The sequence below is a fragment of the Nannospalax galili genome, unplaced genomic scaffold (genome assembly GCF_000622305.1).
Source record: "Nannospalax galili isolate Female #2095 unplaced genomic scaffold, S.galili_v1.0 scaffold85, whole genome shotgun sequence".
Lineage (NCBI taxonomy): Eukaryota > Metazoa > Chordata > Mammalia > Rodentia > Spalacidae > Nannospalax > Nannospalax galili.
Genome location: NW_008358866.1, coordinates 9,153,606 through 9,173,696, shown reverse-complemented (window position 1 = coordinate 9,173,696; position 20,091 = coordinate 9,153,606). Strand labels below are relative to the sequence as shown.

The window sequence follows — 20,091 nt, the reverse complement described above, 5'->3', positions numbered from 1 at the left end:
ACGTAAACCAGGCTGGTCTTGAACTCACAGAGATCCACCTGCCTCTGCCTCCCCAGTGCTGGGATTAAAGGCATGCACCACCATGCCCGGCCTGCACATTTCTTTAAGCAGATCATAAACCACTCTTGGAATTTCTTTCTTTAGTGTGATGTAAATATCAGGATGTTTCTGTCTTTTGTTTATTTAAAAAAAAAAGTGTTATTAGTCCTTTTTCTCATTATTTCACTTATGCCAGGTAAATTTTAGCATTGTAAGAGCTGAACAGAAAGAAAGAAAAAAAAAAGTTAAAATTAATTAGAATACAATAAAATTCTCATTGCAAATGTTAGAGGACAAGTTTTCTAAACCAGTATTTTACTGTATTCCATCCACTTCCCCCAGTGATGGGGATGCTGGAATGATCCTCTGTAGTATGACCATGACATCAACCCCACTTCTTTGCTCTCCTTTTGTTCAGAAATGGTTTCTTGTTCTAAAGGATATTCCCCACCCCTAGCACACACATTCTTTTGTTTTTTAAAAAACGTATCTCCTCATGTAGCCCAGGCTGGCTCCTGGGCAACCTTGTCCTCTTGCCTCTGCTTCCCAAGAGCTGAGATTATAAGTGTGCTCCACCCAGCTCGGTTCTGTGCTCCGTATAGAATGTATACAGTCCCGTTCATTTTACTGTTTATTGTCACTCTCTAAACATAGTATAGTCCCAACTCAAGATTTATCTACTAAGATCAAAAAGTTAGAAAAGTAAACAAAACTGGGAGATTCATTTCCAGCCTCCCCAGAAAGCCATTTTTAAAGCTTTGAAAGCACAATCTGAACACCATTCAGTGAAATTAGAAATTTTCGTAATTGGAGAATACCTTAGAATTTCTATAGTTTTACACACACACACACACACACACACACACACACACACACATAACTCTTAAGAAAGTAATTCAGGCTGGAGAGATGACTCAGTGGTTAAGAGCACTGACTGCTCTTGCAGAGGACCTCGGTTCAATTCCTAACACCCACATGGTGAGTAACAACTGTCTGTAACTCCAGTTCCACATGATCTGACGCCCTCTTCTGACTTCGGTGGACATTGCATGATATGGATGCACTTGAATACATGCAAGCAATACACTCATACACAAAATATAAAAAAATAACAAAAAGAAACTAAATACTAGAAAGGTTAGGTAAATTGCTATAGGTCATATATAGTTAGTAGTGCTGCTGGGACTAAAACCCAAGTCTAACCTATACACACTTTCTGAAAGCTATGCAGATGCAATTTTTCAGTTTCTATGGGATTATTTCCAGTAATAAGACCTGTACTTAATGTGCTCTGTTACTGGTTTGAATGAATTGCTGTACTAACTTGTACAGTCTTCTGAAAACAATGTTAGTTTAAACTTTGCCCTCATTTTTACTGACCTAAGATCAGAATCAGTAACTTTTTGTTGTTGTTGGAACTTTCAGTCTTAACATTTTATTCTCTTCAACAAGAGCCCCATTCCATGTTTGTTACTTTTTGCCTGACACGAGTTATAATGCTCTTTATTTCTTTGATTTCAGTAGTACCTGTGTACTATCAAAATACATGTTTCATATAATTATCTCCCTGGTAGTTTTGACTAGTTGTCAGCTAAAGATACACACCAAATCAGAGTATGGCTTTTATTTAACTCCAGATTTGCTGTACTTCTTCCTGATATGACTATTCTGTCACAGCACTAGAGAAGGCTGAAAATAAAGGAAGTCCTCTGCCTTCTCATATAACTCTCAGAACTAAGTCTAGAGCAGCATTCAGGCTGTAAAAAGTTGCTTCTTTGAAAGAAAAAAAGGTCTGTGCTGCAGAGGACACAGACATTCCTTGTGAAATGTGAAGGAGGTACAAAGGAGGCCGAGATGATCAAAGTGTAGATGGCTTCATGGGCGTAGTCCTGTACACCAGCCCTGTAGAATTTTAGGTTTGATTTTGGACTCTGGTGCGTATTTTTTTCTCAGTTGGTCTTTAGTTACAGAATCACGTTGCCTTCTTTGTCTTAGCAGTCATTCGTTCTCCAGGTGTGGGCAGGGAATGGGTGGTGGGGTTGTAATACTTACATCACAGCCCCCTGTGGATCCAGGAAGTAATGTGTCAACTAGATCATAGTCAGCTATAATACTTTGTGATGCTTCCATGATCCAAAGGCCTGAAAGGCAGTGTCTACTTATGTGATTTATTTATTTAATGTGGTGAAGGTCCCTGGCAACACGACACCTTACTAGCCTGAACAAGTCACATAGCTTCTCTGTACTTTCCTTATCTATAGAACAAGTATAAAGATATGCAAGTCAAATGAGTTAAAGTATATAAACTATTTTACTCTCAGCCCCTAACGACTCATTCCCTAACGACTTAGGGGATGAATACTCTGGAGTTATCCCAGTGTAACTCAGATGTGACAAGCTAGTAAGTCACAGTGCTTTCCTGGGATCTCATTGCTGATTACTGGCTCATCACATGTTCAAAGTGATGTCAAGTAGATACTGCAGAGTCCTTAAGGGCTCATCAGTATTACTTCATCTTTTTGATGTCCCTAAAAGCTTTTCTTTTCTGTTTAGCCCTTTGTTCCATCACTTTCTTGCTGATAATATATGAGTTGTCTAAATTACTATTAAAATTCTTCAGATCCTCTGAAAGGCCAATCCTATAAACCTTTATTTGGTAAAATGTCTAAATATAGAACACACAGTATGCTATCGTAAATTAAGAGAGTTAATTTTAAGAATTTTCCATTGCACACTGGAACACTTAAAAAGCAAAAGTCTTGGGAATATACTTTCTTTAACATCTGTGTGTTTTCCCTCAAATCTTAGTCATCATGCTTTCTAAAAAGATAACAGCTGGTCAAATTGAAATGCTAATTTTTTAATACTCTAATATTTGATGTATTTAAAATGCATCAGCTTTTCTTGACATGCTTTAAAGGGGAACAGAAAAAACCTGTCTGATAAAGAAGTATGTTCTAGCTTTACAGCTAATTTGTTTTCTAAGTCCTTATGCAGGATATTTGAACTATATCCTACATAGGGGCATATCACATAAGCCCAGAGTACAGTGTAAAATCTAGAAAGGGAAAATATGATATACCTGCAGGTAGACACATAAGCAGGGTACAGTGAATGCATGTGAGCCCTGCTGGTGACAAGCACTGCGGGAATTGAGAGGTGGGAAAACAAGGACTGGCTTCCTGAAGAAAGCAGCAGGTTTACAGGACTTTGAACACAGTACTTTGAGACATGAGTGGCAGAAGCCAGTACAAGCTAGGATTGAGAAGTCATGGTCAAGATTTGATAGTTTCCACTTGGGGAAAGATGGCCCTAGGCTGGGCACATCAGAGAGATGAAGACAAGAGCTAGGTATGATTGTAAAGGCACCGGGATGTGGTGGCAGGCGTTTCAGTAATCACTGTAGAATTAGTCAGATAGCAGTGTGCTCGTGTAAGATACTACAGTAGAAGATCTGTCAAAGAACCTGGTCCATTCATATGGCAATGGGTAGCAAGGGGCAGTACAAGGATGGCTGTATGAGTAAATGGAGAGCTGAGAATCGCCAAGAAGGATATGACAGGACTAGACTTGGTTATTCCTTGTCCAGAGGAAAAGAAAGACAAAAATAGGTAATTAGCAATTGCCAGTTCAGGAGAGATGATGATTTAGCCTTGTTGAATTTTGCCTAAAGCAGGAAAATTATATCCAAAGGAACTCTAAGAACTTTTGGCCGCAACTGCTGAGCCCCAGGTACTTTGAGGGACTAGGCTCTAAGAAAGGATTCACATGCTGGAAAGAGTAAATATTCCGGTTTTACAAAGATAAACAAAGGAAAGATTCTACAATACAGTAGAAGTGGCATTGGTCTTGAGTTAAGGGAAAATTGGGTTGTAACTGTAGAAAAACGAACATATTGGGCTGGGAGGATGTTATCAGCTCAGTGGCAGAGCACTTGCTTAGCAAACATGTGGGGTCTTGGATTTAATTTCTGATACCACATAACACAAACAAAACCTGATTAATAAGTATAAAAAGATTCCCCAAACAAGGCCAGGCGCACGCCTTTACCTGGTTGTTCACACAAGTAATCCCAACACTTGAGAGACAGAGGTAAGAGGCTCAGGAGTTCACAACCAGCCTGGTCAACATGGCAATTTCAAGACTAGCCTGGGCTACATGACACCCTTTTTTTAAAAAAGCAAAACAAAACAATAAATTGCTTTATTTTCTTTCAGACTAACCTCTGGCTTTGACAACTTATCTGGCTACCCTAACAGATGTAAATACCATACCTATATAAACATGTACCTTTTTCTTTTGCTAAATTAGATGTTATGTGCCTTTCTAATGCCTGCTCCCTTTGCTTTGTAGTTTATATCTTATAATTACCCATCTTTCTAATGACTTCTTGCTATTATATTGTAGGTACATTTGTGTTAGTTAGCATTCCATTATTGTAATGAAATGCCTGAGATAATGGAGGTATAAAGAAGAAAGGTTTATTTTGGCTCATAGTTTAGAGGTTTTGGTCCACAACCAATTGACCTTGTTACTCGGGACCTGTGAAGAGACAATACAGTATAGTGGTGCAAACTGCCTCTTTCCTGGCAACTTAGGAACACAAAGAGAGGGAGAGAAGGGTATCTCACAGCTCTTTTGAGGACATGCAAAACCTCACAGGCCCCACCTCTTAAAGTTTCCACTACCTTCCAATATGTAAAGCAGAGGCCAAGTCTTTACATGAGCTTTTAGGGGGCATTTCAGATTAAAGCTATAGACATGGAATTTTTTATTTACATTGGCAGGCATTTTCATTTTTTTTTTTTAGCCTTTCAAACAAAATAGCAGCAAACTTCTTTGTATCGATTTATTATAAACATGAGCTGTTGGTTCTGTAGGGCAAGCTCAGAAGTAAAATTGCTAAATCATATTTTGATAAATCACATTTTAAATATTTTTATTTATTATCTTTATTTTCTATGTATGAGTGTATTGCCTACATGTATGTAAGTGCACCCGTGTTGCACAATACCTGCAGAGGTCAATAGACGTTGTAGCCCCTGGAACTGGAGTTAGGGACAGTTGTTAGCCTTCATGTGGGTGCTGGAAATTGAATCCAGATCCTCTGCAAGTACAGCCAGTGCTCTTAACTGCTGAGCCATCTCTCCAACTCCTAAATCACATTTTAGCATTTTTTAGAATAGTGTTTGTTTATTCCTGTGTGTGTCTGTGTTTTCCCCAGTATTTGAGGTACAAGGTATGTAGAGCCAGGTATACATAAGGCACAAGTTCGGGAAGAGCCCAGACCTCTGGGGAAGTGGACTTATGGGTATTGGGCACCTTTCCTGACCTCTCAAGGGCAGGGTCCCTCTTCCCCTGTCAACTCCAGGAGGCTGGACACCGTTGTTCTCCAGCCTAGTATGATACCTGCCCTAATAGCTGGTTCATGACATGAATTTAAGGAAATGAAATGCACATGAATTTACTCAAGGAGTGGAAAGTAATAACATCCAGAGTGCCCAAAGACAAGATAATAATAATGCATGTTGGGTGCCTCAGGTGCTCCCCTAAACTCTCTCCCACTTCCTTATTAAAGTCAAGGAAGAAGACATTGTAATAATAGGAGTGACACTGACAGTAAGGTAAGCAAGAATGACAGTTCTATGCTTAGAGTGCTGTATGGTTGTAGGGCAGGAGGGGTACCTAGCTGGGTCTGAGTATAGAGAATTATCTGATACTTGCTTAAAATCCTGTCTTCATAGACCAGTTAAAAGGAGCCAGGCAGATATGATCCATAATACTAAATGCGTGTATGTCAGGAAACAGAGTAATAGAGGGAGTATTCTGGAAGGGAGAGAGAACCGAACAAAGACCATGGCATCGTCAAAGCTCTGTAAGAGAGTCAGAGGAACAGCTGGAAATGAAAACAGCATGATCAGACAGTAAAATGCTTGGGTAGCAGTTTAAGTTTGTCGGAGTGAGCAGCAGAGGATCTCTGTATGTTCTGGAGCTACCATTTGGCAATATCAACACTAGAAAAATAATATTAAAAATTAATAAATCTAAAGATGGGAACTAAGTGTTGAAAAACTATTATAGTAATGGAAACAGAAGAGTCCACCAGCTTGATTAGAGCTGTGGAAAGGGGAGAGAAGGCACATTGACTTTATTTCAAAAGTAATTTAGAAGCTGTGATGACCAGGATTCATTGTTGTATGGTTTCAAGAAGAGAAGGCACCTAAAATGTTCATCAGCTTTCTGAATCCATCATTTAACAAATTTTAGGTCATGTCTTTTTGTATAAGATTAGAAATAGAGACTGAAGAACAAGTTTTGATGGGGATGAAAAAAATGTCATTTTAGTATGGACTGAGCTTACTGTAGAATATTCTAGAAAATGTATATGAAGCATTGATGTCTATAAATCTGGAGCTTGGGAACAGTTCCAGCTGCTGTTATGACTTGAAATGTCTCAAACAAGGATCAGTACAAATGCCGAAGCCACTGTGATCAGTGTAAATACTGAATGAATGAATGAATGAATGAATGGAGTTGAGATGGCAGAGACAGAATTCAGAATCAAGATGTATGTGGCTTGTACTAAAACCCAGGACCTTCCACCCAAGTGCTCTTCCACTGAACTGCATCCCAGCCCTGATTTCCTGAGCCAGGGTCTCACTTTCGTAGTTTAGGCTGGCTTTGAAGTTGCAGCCCTTCTGCCTTAGCCTCCCAAGTGTTGATATAAGAGACATGTGCCACTATACCCAGCTCCTAAGAAACTTAAAGGAAAGTAGACGGGGACACAAAAGATGTTGAATGTGGAAAACAGAAAAGGAAATTTTACCGTAGACCCAGCAGAGGCAGTACTGAAAGTGCGGGTGAGGTTGTTTTCCTGGAGGGATTTTGTCTCTGCATCCTAACTGAAGGCATAAGGAGAGCAGGTGGTTCATGGCCCACATAAAGAGAAATGGAAAACAATGTCGTAGTACCGTACCGGAAAGATGGACACAAAAACAGACTGGGAGCTTTAGGTGTGTCAGGAAGATTTACAAACAAGAGAGTCATGTTGATGATAACAACCAGTTCAAGAGGTTACAGAACCTTGTTTTAGGGAGCGACATCCTTAAACCCAAGTAGTGCTTGATGCGTAGATGAGCCTGTATCTTCACACCTATACCTCAGAAGGCTAAAGTGTTCTTAGCTGTAGTCATGCCCCTTTGCCTGGATGCTTCCTATTATGATGCCAATTTTAATGCTACCCTGCCAAACCTTGCCACGTAGTCATCAGATTGTCAACACTGGCTTTGGTGTTGGCTTGGTGATCAGCTCTTCAGTTCCATTTGGCCCGAAGGTCCCATACCCTTAGCCTCCATGCTTTTCCTGACCACGTATGACCACTCTGACCCTCATCCTGTATACTGAAGAGGGTTTTAGGGAGGAGCACACTCCTAGCCCTGCCTCTCTCCTAACAGACTTCAGCTTAAAACTTCAGTTCTGCAACAACACAGAATGAAGACTGTTGAAACTGTTGAAGTGCTGCCTCTTCTTTGGAATCCTCGTAAACTGCTACTCAGGCAGCTCTACCCAAAACAGACAATGTGTGCAAATGTGTTTATGGGAAAAAGGCACTGGTGCTCACTGGTGCCATTTCAGATTATCACCACTGCAAGGGTTTCTTTTCTTTTTCAAGGAAGGAGGTACATGGTGGTAAGCAGTGTTTTACAACTCACAATAAAAACCCTTGTAAAGACTGTGTTTTGACCAAATGAAGTGAAGTGTTCTTTTCAGAGTCCTCTCTTGCTCCTCTCCCTGTCTCTGCCTTGGAATGCACACAGTTCAACATTAATGGATAACATAAGGAAATAATGTCACAATTCTAATTCTTATCTGTTAAGCTGGAAGAGCAACCAGAGTTAATCATAAAAGAAAGTTCAGCAGTAATTTTTCCCTATTCGGTAGTAGCTTCTGAATATATCTGTGTGTCCACTAAGTAAAATTTACATTACATTCTTAAGGTATATGGGTACTATCCTGTAAGAGCACTCAGAAGATGATTTAAAGGAACCTCAACCATTGGAGAGCCCCAAAGAACACTCTTTCCAAGAATAGGCAAAAAAATAAAACAAATTTACATATACCTTGGAAAGTTGGGTTCTTTACAAAAAGAGATAGATCACGTGTTCACCAAATAATAACATGATTTCTAAGGATCCTTCCAGACCTAAAACTAGCAACTTTAGAGTTTCAGACTAAATACAGGCCACTTAACATTTGATTTAATTAAAATACTGAGTGTTATAAAGATCATGTCCTTAGTGTAAGCATCATTGTGGTTGGTGATCTTAATAATGAAAGATGGGAGGCTACTGTGTGCCCACTGGAGAAAACTAGGAGACTGTGTGTCCTAGTTTATCTCTTCATTGCTGTGACAAAACACTCTGATCACTACTGACTTGAGGAGTAAAGGGTTTATTCAGCTTACATCTCCTGGGTCACAGCTCATTAGGGAGCCCAAGGTAGGAGGACCTCAGGGCAGGAACCTGGAAGCGGGAGCTAGAGCACAGGCCATGGAGAAATGTTGCTTACTGGCTTGCTCCCCTGGCCCCTGCTCAGTCTGCTTTCTTATGCAACACAGGCCACCTGCCCAGGGGTGGCACCACCCACAGTGGGCTGGGCCCTCCCACATCACACAACAATCAAGACGATGCCCCGTGTGTCTCAGTTGCCAATCCTCTTGCTTTTCTCCTTTTAATCTTCTAGCTCAAACCTGATTACCTTGTGCCCAGAGTAGATTAATAGCCTCCTTATTGCACCTCCTATTCATCCTGCATGTTAAAATATCAATAATAACGTGGATTCTTTTGTATTCTTTCCCACTGACTGTAAGATAAGATACTGTAAGTTCCAGTGATAAAGTTCTTTGCAGTGTGGTGCCACTTAGCAGTGTGCTCTCCAAGATCTGCCTGGTGGGGGCTGTGGCTGGTCTAACACCCAAGTACTTGCCCTCCTTAAGCCTCTGCCAATATTGACGGAAACTTCCCCACACCAAACTGAACAGTAGCCCACTTCCCAGGCTGGCTCAGACACTCCTTGTTCTTCAGTACTTACAGCAGCGCCTAGACCCTCACTGGTCCTTGCCACAAATTAAAGGGAAGTGTGTAGGTACATGCTTATGTTTTCTCTCCTTGTAGGAGCTCCTTGGGCTTCTGGATGCTTCTTTGTAACATTACCAAACTCAGTACCTTCATAATAGGAGCTTTGTAATTCTTTTAAATAAATAGTAGCAGATCATCGTGTATAATTTATAATAAAGTACTTCAGTATGTAATATTCCACTTAATGTTACATGTCTTTATAATTATATAAATATACATTATATAACATAACCTCTTATTTAACTCTCTCCCTTTTTGAGGTTATTTCCATTTTATAGATGTGGAAATGAAGGATCACAAAAGTTATACTGATGGGCCTTAGATTATATAACTAGTAAGCACAAATTCATAACCAAAACTTTTGGCTCTAAATCCAAAAGTATGTTTTTCTTTACAAATACACTGCCATCAAAAAAAAAAAAAAATGGAAGCTTACATGTTCTATGCAAGCTATGCATGTCCAAGAGAAACTGTTTTGTACCTCCATTTGACTGACTCGCTATAAATTCTTGGAGAATAACCTATGGTCCATAAAGCAGAATCTTGCTCTTTTAGCTGAAGAGACTCAAGAGTCAGTCTAATGAGTGGGTAGGGCTTGCAAATGGCACACAGAGTCAGCAGCAGAACTCATTACACTTTGCTTTAGCACCTACTCATAAGACTTTGGTGATTATGAAATCAAGTATAAGATTGCTTGTTTGATTCTAGGATAAGACTACACTGTATTTCTGCTCCTTGGAGATACAAAGCTGTCTTAACAGTTAAAAAAAACATATCAAATATATAATATAAAATAATCAATACTTTGGTTCTGGGGGCTGGGGAGGTAACTCAGTGGTTAAGAGCACTGGCCACTCTTGCAGATTTGGGTTTGATTTTCAGCACCCACATGGTGGCTAACAACTGTTCATAACCCCAATTCCAGGGATCAGCATCCTCCCCTGAATTCTGTGGGCTTTGCATGACAAAGGTACACTGACATACATGCAGGCAATATACTCATGCACATAAAATAAAAATAATAAATAAATAAATAAAATTTTTTTGGTCTTTTTGAGACAGGGTCTCCCTGTAGCCCCAGCTGTCCTGGAACTCACTATGTAGACCAGGCTGGCCTTGAACTCACAGAGATCCCCCTGCCTCTGCCTCCCGAGTGCTGGGATTAAAGGCGTGCACCACAATGCCCAACCCTTAAGTAAAATATTTTTTAAAAAATACTTTAGTTCTTTCTACAATCTTGTGATGGAGGGAGGGCAGGATTTATCCTGGTTTAGAAAATGAAAAACTGGGCTGGAGAGATGCCTCAGCAGTTAAGAACACTGACTGTTCTTGGAGAAGACCTGGGTTCGCATCCCAGCACCCACATGGCAGCTAACAACTGTCTGTAACTCCAATTCCAGGAGATCCAACAGCCTCTTCTGTCCTCCGTGGGCATTGCACAACACAGGTGCACTTACCTACATGCAGGCAATACATGCACACACATAAAATAAAAATAATAAATAAAATATTTTTTAAAAAAGAAAAGAAAATGAAAAACTAAGGCTTAGTCTGAGAATGTCCCGGACTTGCCTGATCACTTGACCAGTGAGTGACTAAGATACATCAGAATAAGATATCGTGCTTTGCAAAACATTGGTGCGATTGATATAAAAAAGTTTTATTGGGAGATTGAGCAAGTAGTCTGTCTCTACAGGCAAGTGAAGACTCAGGCAATGTGATTAGAGCCCTGGAGTGCTTCTTCTAGGCCTAAGACAGGGTATAGTCACACTCCTCATGTGGATCAGTAGGCTGACGTCCATGTTTCTTGATTTATTGGGCAAATTGCTTCTGAATGAGATGATAATTTAGAGAGAAAGTAGTTTTCACTATTTTTTGACCAAGCTTCAGTGTTCATTATAGGCTTAGGAGTAAGGACTGTGTTTCTAAAATAATTATCCAAAAGCACATAAGAAGATGCTTTAATGACCTGCAGTTATGAATTCTGAATGATACATCATGCCTCTTTGATCCCTTTCCCCTCATTGAAATCTACTTTTCCTTACTCCTTGAAGTTTCATTGCCCACTATAGTAGTCTTCTTGAGAGGGGGTCCAGGGGTTCTTTCTAAGGCAACACCTTTTTGTAGTTTCATGGCCTTTTCCCATTTAGAGTAGGAAAGCCACTGAGCATTTATTGACAGCTGTTAATATAATGTGATGAAGGCCAGTAGATCTTCAGGAATAGTGATTAGAACAGACCACACTCCCCAAAGAGGAGCCATTGGGCAGCGAGTGAACAAAGATGGAGGAAGCAAGCCAGGAGCTGGGTGGGCTTTGTCTGAGGGGTTCAAAGAGGAGCATTCAGATTATTATATGACAAAACCAGACTCACACATTGAAACAGTCATGCTGGCTAGAGGTTGAGCGATGGAGCGAAAGAATCAGTAAGTACGTGGCCAGGCCCATCCTAGTGGGACTCAGAGGTAGAGGAATTGCATGGGACGAAAAAGAAAAAAATCTCACAGACTTCTATGAGGACCCCAGAAGAAGTGAAGAAGAATCAACCATGTTCTGACAGGGGAAGACTCCATACTGTAAGTGTTCTTAAATACTAGAGTGGCGCACGCCTTTAATTCCAGCACGCGGGAGACAGAGGCAGGCGGATCTCTGTGAGTTCAAGGCCAGCCCTGTCTACATAGTGAATTCCAGGACAGCTGGGGCCTCAGGGAGACCCTGTCTCAAAAAGACAAAAAAAATAAATAAATAAACTAGAGTAATTCTTAAACCTCAGTAATCATGCTAGAGAGATTTTGGGAGTAGATGTGGATTCCATTTAAAAAATATTCAGTTCAGAGAAACAATAACTTGGGATGCTTTATAAAGAATAGAAAAGGGAAAGTTGTCCTGCTATATTAAAATGTATTCTGAGTAGCTCTAAACAAAGCCAGCACAGAAGAGCAAAGGTCCAAAAAGAAGCTCAGGCAGTTTAGAACATGGTGACAGTAGGACATTTTAGCCAGGCATGGAGACCCATGCTTGTCACCCAAGCACAATGGAGACCAGGATAAAGCCTGGTCTACATTGTCAGTGCTAGGCTAGCCAGGGCTACACAGTGGGACCATATTTCAATTAAAATAAATAAATAAATAAACAAACAAATAAACAAATAAATAAATAAATAGAAGAAAATACTAGCGCACTCAAAATTGGTGAGTACCCAAGCCTGATTGCACACACCTGTAATCCCAGCATTTAGAAGGCCAAAGCAGGAAAATCTGAAAGTTTGAGGTCAGTCTGAGCGGTGTAAGAATTTGTCTCAAAGAGGGAAGAAAAGATGGTTTATTTAATAAATGTTTTAAACATTTGGCTAAAGTGGAGCCATACACAACCAGTAAAAATTGAGCAGTATGTCAGTAGCACAAATATGTCTACATGCAGATGTGCTCTGTATACATTGTGCTAGGAAAAGACAGTTACAAAATTGTATGAAGCAACATTCCCTTTCTAAAGCACGCGAAGCTGTCTCTGTGGGTGTTTAGTAGATAGCCAAAAAGCAAAATTACATTAAAGAAATCAAAGTTCTCTGAAGCTAAAGTGTTATCTGGACTTTCCAGGTATGTTGAAATTGAGTGTAAAGATGGTGAGTGTGAGGTAGAGAAGATGAAACCTTCACCCCAAGAAATGCAGAAGTTTGACACCAACTGTGGTATGGAGAGGGCAAGATGGTCCTTAACAGGGTTTAGTAATGTAATTTCAGCTATTTGAGATTTTTTAGAATAATTTCAGTTGCAGGTTACAGAAAACTTAAATTGAGACATTATTAGGTGCCTAACTACAGGGGCAGAAGTGGGGAAACCCCAAAGTCAGTTCAGCTGTTTATGAATGTCATCAGGGCCCAGAACTCCTTGCACTCTGGCCTTTGATGTGTGCAGATGATGTCACCACTTATTTCAAGATGGTTGTTAGTTACAGCACAAGTTCATGTCCACAAGCCACAGCGTTCAGTATAAGACGTGGGTAGAGCTAGGAGAGGATTTGGAAGGAGCTGAGCGTCTGCTGTCCTGCTTCTCTTATCTAGGAGGAAAACACTACCTGAAACTGTTAAGCTTGCCCACACAGGCCTGGGGATTGCATCCATCCCTGAATCAGTTCCTACTGAACGGAAATAGGATCCTCATGACTGTCTTAGACCAGCCCTTCAAGACTGTTCACCCACAATATCTGCTGCCGTGATATGCTCTGCTTATGCAGAACCAACTTCTGTTACACGTGGCCTCATTTAGGAGGGAAGTATAGAGTAGGGAAATTCTCAAAAGAGGGAATTGAGAAGGAGAATAGGGAAAGATGAGAAGGTCCAGATACAGCTGCTAAAAGACATACTGAATTTTCATTATAGGATATGTGTTGAAATGGGGAAATATTCCCAGTATGTTAAATGTTTTTAAAAGCATCACTACATGATGTGTATAGAACAAATAACATTTGGGTCATTGGCCAGCAACATGGGTTCTTATAGTTCATATTTTCTGGTTTATATAATGCTGGAGTTTATATCCCACCCTGAAGAAGTTATAATCAACATTGCATATTTGTAGTTTCACTTCCTGATGACTTTCTACAGTGAATTAATAATAGCCATTGTGATGAGGTAATGATTTCTTCTTTCAAATTGTCCATTTCTGCCATTGTATTCTGCCCTACACGTCAGTAAACATGGTAGAAATGCGTTATTTTTCATTCCTACTTAGTGGAGACAGCTTCTTTACCTTTTCAGCGTTTTCACTGCCCCTAGGAGTAAGTGAAATGGATTTTCTAAATTCTCGTTTGACTGATAAAATTTATAGAAAAAAAACAGCCACTTGTGTTTCACCCTTATCCACTTGCCCAGGAGCAGTGTAACAGAGCCCAGCACTCCCAGTGGGGCCTGTGTCTTTGTTTCTACCGAGGCACTGCCACCTTAGCTGTGTCCATGACAAGCGGAAGGTAAAGTGGCAGGCAGAGGGGCCCAGCCCAGCTGGGCTCTCAGAGCTCCCACGTGACTTATAGCTTGTCTCCTGGTCCTCTGGCTAATTGGTTGCTTTAAATTCACCATTCTTAGAACTTTCCAAGTGACCTGAAAGTTTTAAAGAATCTACTTTAATTTGTTTTAGAGAATCTGTTTTAATTCTTCTTGCTTTATAAGAGTTCTTTGTGATTTTGAGTGAAACATTCTCTTGTGTATTAATGCAAGAAGATATCTTATTCCTGTATCTTATTCCTGCTCCACGGTGTATAAAGCAGACCTTGAAGCCATCTCTACCAGTGGGACTGGATTGGAAAACACATATAGAGCAGAAGTCTGTCAAGTTTTGAAGTGAAGTCAGAGGTGTAGGCTTGCACCTATGGGTCACTCCCTGGACTTTGACGTGGCCTTGGTATTTTCTACTTCATCGCTTAGTTAACAGTATTACACTGTGCTTTATGGAAGAACTGAGGTTTTAAAGGTCCTGGGGGTAGATCCATCAATTACATTTCTAAGTACCCAAAAGAATTGAAAGCAGAGGTTTCTAAAGTAGTTGTTCACCTGTGTTCACAGGAACTCTATCCACAGCAGTCAACAAGTAGAGACAGTCTAAATCTATCAGTGGGTGTAAAATGCTGGATATATGTACAGCCTTTAAAAAGAAAGCTCTAACACACACTGCAACATGGTTAACTGGGGACATTATTCTAAGTAAAATGAGCCACACACAAAGGATACACTATGATTCCACATAGGCAGTTTCTAGAGTAGTCAAATTCAGAAAAATAGAACATGAACAGTGGTTGCCAGAGGCTGAGAGGAGAGGAAAATGGGGAGTTATGGTTACTGGGCATAGAGTTCTAGTTTTGCAAGATGAAATGGTTCTGGAGATCAGCTACAGAATAATGTGAATGCACTTACTGAATGAACATGTTGTTAAAATGCTCCGATATTGTGTCATATGTGCACTGTGACTTGGTTGTAATTTACTACAGCTAAAATTTTTAAATGTATACATTAATATTAGTAATAAGAAGGATTCTCAGGCTAGCTCTTGTTATTGGCCAGAAGTCCTTTGCTTTTCTCTGTGACTTCACCAGCATCTACCTCTCCTTGTTGTAATGGGGACACACCTTAAGTCAATCTGCTGTTACCAGTTTGGTGTGAAAAAAAAAAATCAAAAACATGTTTTATATGTGATGCATTTTAAACTGTAGACTTCCAACATTCTTCTTCAGAACAGACACTATGCAGATATATCTGGAGGGATGGCGGTAGGTAGGGTTTTTGGACAGGCAAGTGTCTTGCTTTATAGCCCAGGCTAGCCTCAAGTTCCTGATCTTGAGTGTCCAGATGACAGGCATGTGCTATGACACCCAGCTCTGAGAAAACTTCGACAACAAACATTAAAAGACCATGGTTTACATATTTTAAGGAGAAGAATAATTATTTTTCTTGTTTAAAAATTGTCTTATTTTTTATTTTTAAATGAATAAACTTGTACATTTTTAGAAATAAACTGATGATATGAATAAGTAACTCAGTGAGGTAGATATGTGTGGATATATATATGATCTAAATTGTTCATTTTAAAGCTGCCATTTCTGGATTTTATATGCTGTTTTAGATTGGGTATTTAGATATTTTTAGGGAATATTCCCAATCTATGTCACTTGAAGTAGGAAAATAGGGCCCCATGATAAGTATTCCCATTAGAAAAGTTCAAGGTAGGTTTTGAATTTGCTTATTTTTAATTTAAAGAAATAAGAGGATTGATTAGCGCTCTAGAACTCCTGAAAAAAATTTTCAAGACTTCAAGGACTTCTGGTATTCAGAGTGAGGTCCAGCATCTTTGGGGGAGCTGCAGAGTGCAGAGCTCCACCAGTCACCCAGAGCCAGACTTCATCCACTGCCTGTTCTGCTGAAACTCGTTTCCAGGTCAGTGGCTTAGAAAGACAAGAATAAGGCCCCCAGCCTGACAGCACATCACAAGAATGACTAGGTGTTCTGACATTTTGGACCAGAACTGCACTTGTGAGGTAATCAGGGAAGCTTTAAGGTGTGTTTAACATAAAAAGCCTGAGTTGGCAGCACCCTGCTTTCACTGCACTGCATCATTTGGGCTACAGTGAAAATCTGAGTCTTCTATAGGACAGATTAATTTAGATTAAAATCTTGAGAAGCTCATTTAAAAGTATCTCATAATACCATAAACTGAGATAAAATGGATAATGATATGCTTACACAGACAGCCTTTGAATTGGCTTTTCAAAACTCTTCTTGTTACTCTGTAGCAAATTCTTAACTTGTTTAGTATTGTGGTTCATTCATTCCTATCATTCTGTGGAATTGGGACTGTGTCTTATTGGGACCAGAGTTTAGAATGGCAATTCTTACATAGAACAATCATTATCTATAGGTGTCCTTAGAATGGATTGAATATTAGTGAGGTAATGTGGATCCAGACTGCTTAGACCATGCAGTTTTATTTTAGAGATCATTTTAAACTTTAAACAAAGAACTTGACCTTCACTGTAAGTGCCAAAATAGCACCAAATAAAACTAAATAATGATGGTTGTGGCATACCCCAGGAAGGAAAACTATGCAGCCTCTAACAATTACAGTGTATAAAAAGTAACATGTAGAGGAGATGCATTGAAATTGCAAAATGTCCTCAATAAATTTTCTTTAATAGTGCATATGATTGATGTGTGTGCATGTGTGCACACCAGAGCACTTAAATGTGGAGGTCAGTGGACAACTTTCTAGAATCCCTTCTCTCCATTCACCATGAGTTCCAGGGATTGAACTCAGGTCATCAGGCTTATGCAGTAAGTGCTTTTACCAGATGAAATATCTCACTAGCCTAATAAATTGGGTGTTTTTTTTCCCCAGAAACACACAATAAAGTGTACAGAATAACTGTATTTACAAATGCATGCCATTTTGAAAAGAGAAGAGAAATATTCACAAAGATTATTTCATAGTGAAACTTTCTCTGTTCTCTTAGTAATGAGATTATTGGTGGTTTTTCTTCTTCCTGATGCATACTTTTCTTCTTTAAGCTTAAGGATATTTATGCTCACTTTATCAGTTTTGTAATTTAAAAATGTAATGTGTACTATATAAAGAAATACACAAAGGCATGGCACACTGTTATAATACTCTGTAGTTCAGGCTTTTATAAATTTACATGGGCCTTACTAGTTAAGTTAGTTCAAATTTTTGCATATTATACTGTGAATTGACTACTTAAACCATTTGAACATTGCAACATGGACCAGGCATGTTTATTCTTTGTGCTGTTTAAAAAGGATGATGCTAATGTACAGGAAGTTAAAGATGATGAGTCAGCATGACATGACTTGAAGCTAGTTGTACTTCTTGAGAATTGAGCGCTTACAAACTGTGTGCATGTGTTTCCAATAAAGATGCATTTGCCACTGTAGAAGATGACTTGGTTTAGCATTCTGTGCTTTGTTTTCACACTGCTGTTTACTCATTGCAGCTTGTTAGACCTGAAGTGGTTCCCAAGTCTTGAAAGACCACCCCTCACCAGATCAGTCTCCACCAGGGTATCCACATTTGGAAGCTTAGAAGGTAGCTCTTGTCACCTCAAAGGTCCATTTAGAGGATCTCAAGAATCATGTCCACACCTGTGTCATAATGTGTCCCCTTAGCACCTTGTTCACACTGACCTTATAGCATTGGCTGTGTATTTGTGTAGTTGTTTGTGAATCTGGCACCCCCAGGAAACAAGACATCGTAGGAATTATCATCCTAATAATTACCATCTGTTGAATGCTTACCATGTGCCAAAACTCCACTCCTATGTTGCATACATTGATTTGAACCTCTTATTTTCTCCATGTGAGAAGTAGAAAAACTAAGGCATTGTTTTTAAGCAAGCTAAGATGCAAAGATAGAACTGTGAACTGTAGAAAAAGAACTAAAACCTATGTTGTTCTCAGTGAACCGGACCGGTTTAGTGATTATATTAGTTACATTTATGTTGCCCTGACAAAACACCTGACAGAAGCCACTTAATGGGGGAGACGTTAATTTTGGCTCATGGTTTACAGGAATACAGTCCATCATAGTGAGGAGGGCTCAGTGGTAGGAGCAGATCGTAGCTCTGGTAGCTGAAGCATTGGGACAGCCGATGACCTCATGGTGTCCATGCCCAGAAGCCAAGCACTCACACCAGAAGTGGTCTGGGCTATGGCTCTCAAGGCCCTCGTAGTGGCCTAAATCTTCCAGCCCTACCTCCCAAAGGTTCCACAGCTTCCCCAAACAGGATCACCAGCTGGGAACCTCATGTCCAAACACATAAACCTGTGAAGTTATTTCACACTATAGCATTCCTCCCCTGGCCTTCAGAGACTCATGGCCATTTCTTTTTCTTTTTTCTTTCTTTAATTTTATGTGTATGAGTGTATTGCCTGCATGGATGTGAGTGTACCTGTGTGCGGAGATCAGAAGAGGGCTTTGGATTCCCTTGGAACTGGTGTTAAGGACAGTTCATAGCCACCATGTGGGTGCTGGGAATTGAACCCGGGTCCTCTGCAAGAGCAGTCACTGCTCTTAACCACTAAGCCATCTCTCCAGCCCTGGCCATTTCATAATTAGTATAAATACATTCAGTCTAACTTCAAAAATCCCCAGTATTAATAGTTAGAATAATGTTCAAAAGTCAAAGTCTCTTAAAACTCAAGATAAATTTTAAACAAAAAACAAGTTACATACTTCCAATGGGCAATGGCACAGAGTAAACATTCCCATTCCAAAAAGAAGAGGATTGCAAGGAAAGACAGGACCAACCAGAACTACAACCCAGTTAGGCAAATAGCAAACTCTGGAGCTCTGTGTCCAACATCCAGGCCTCGTAATGGCGTCATCTGAGCTCCTGTGAGCGTGAGCAGCCTTGCCTCTACAGCCCTGTTGCCTGTAGCACATATGGCTGTCTCTTAGACTGGCTTCACTCTGTTTCTACAGCTTTCCTCATCAGATGTCCCATATTCCTGGCATCTCCTGTGGTCACCATTGAAATTTAGGCTTCTTCACCTTCTCAGTGTCACACATCAGCTCTCAGGGCCTCTCTTCAGTTACTCCAACCCTGCTACATATTACCTGGCCCCATCATATTTTTCTGGAACCTTGCTGTAAACCTCTATAACCCTCTAACTGTTGCTTTCTATGTACCTGCAAAACAGCACCATGTGGATGATGACAAGTTCTGCTGCCAGCTTGAGATATACCATAGCCCTCCATGAGCACAGCTCCAGTGGCCTCCAAGTGCCTGCACAGCAAATCAAGGAGCACATTTTCCTGTATAGCCCCTTTGAAGCAGGATGTCTGTTCAGTGGCACTCTTTGTTCAGGCTTTTTTTTTTTTTTCTTTAATCAGGCATCCTCATTTCAGGTGGGTTTAAACTTCTATACCCTGCAATGGGTGGATCTCATGAAAGGTCTGTGGTTTCTTTTTAAAGTCTGTGGGTTTTTTTGTCCTTTCCTACCTTCTCAGCCCAATCCATAGCTTTAAAGGTACTCGTGCTTTCAAATTGCAGTTTTTTACATCCTCCTGCTCCAGTTTTGGTTTTGAATTCTTACTGTAAACATAACTAATTGCAGCAAGCAGTAACCATGCCACAACCTGGATGCTATGCTGTCTTGAAATATCTTCTTCCACACGAACAATTCCATTACCTTTGAATGTAGCCTCTCTCAAATTTTCAGGGTCAGCAGAACTCAGTCAGCCCCTCTACACACACACACCCTAGTGGCCTCTGGCCCAATTCCTGAGTTCTTGTTCCACCTGAAAGCTCATGAGTACTATCTTTGCTATCTACATTCCTGTTGGCATTCTGGTCTTGTGTGCCCCGATTAGAATGTTCCACTAAGCTCTGCTTACAGTATTCTAGGACTTCTCTAGC

General features: G+C 40.1%; 1 protein-coding gene across 2 annotated transcripts in view; it reads left to right on the top strand.

Annotated features, from left to right (window-relative positions):
- The window catches only part of Cdk6 (cyclin dependent kinase 6), a 223,534-nt gene that overhangs the window by 81,905 nt on the left and 121,538 nt on the right, over positions 1-20,091 (top strand). The window lies entirely within an intron of this gene.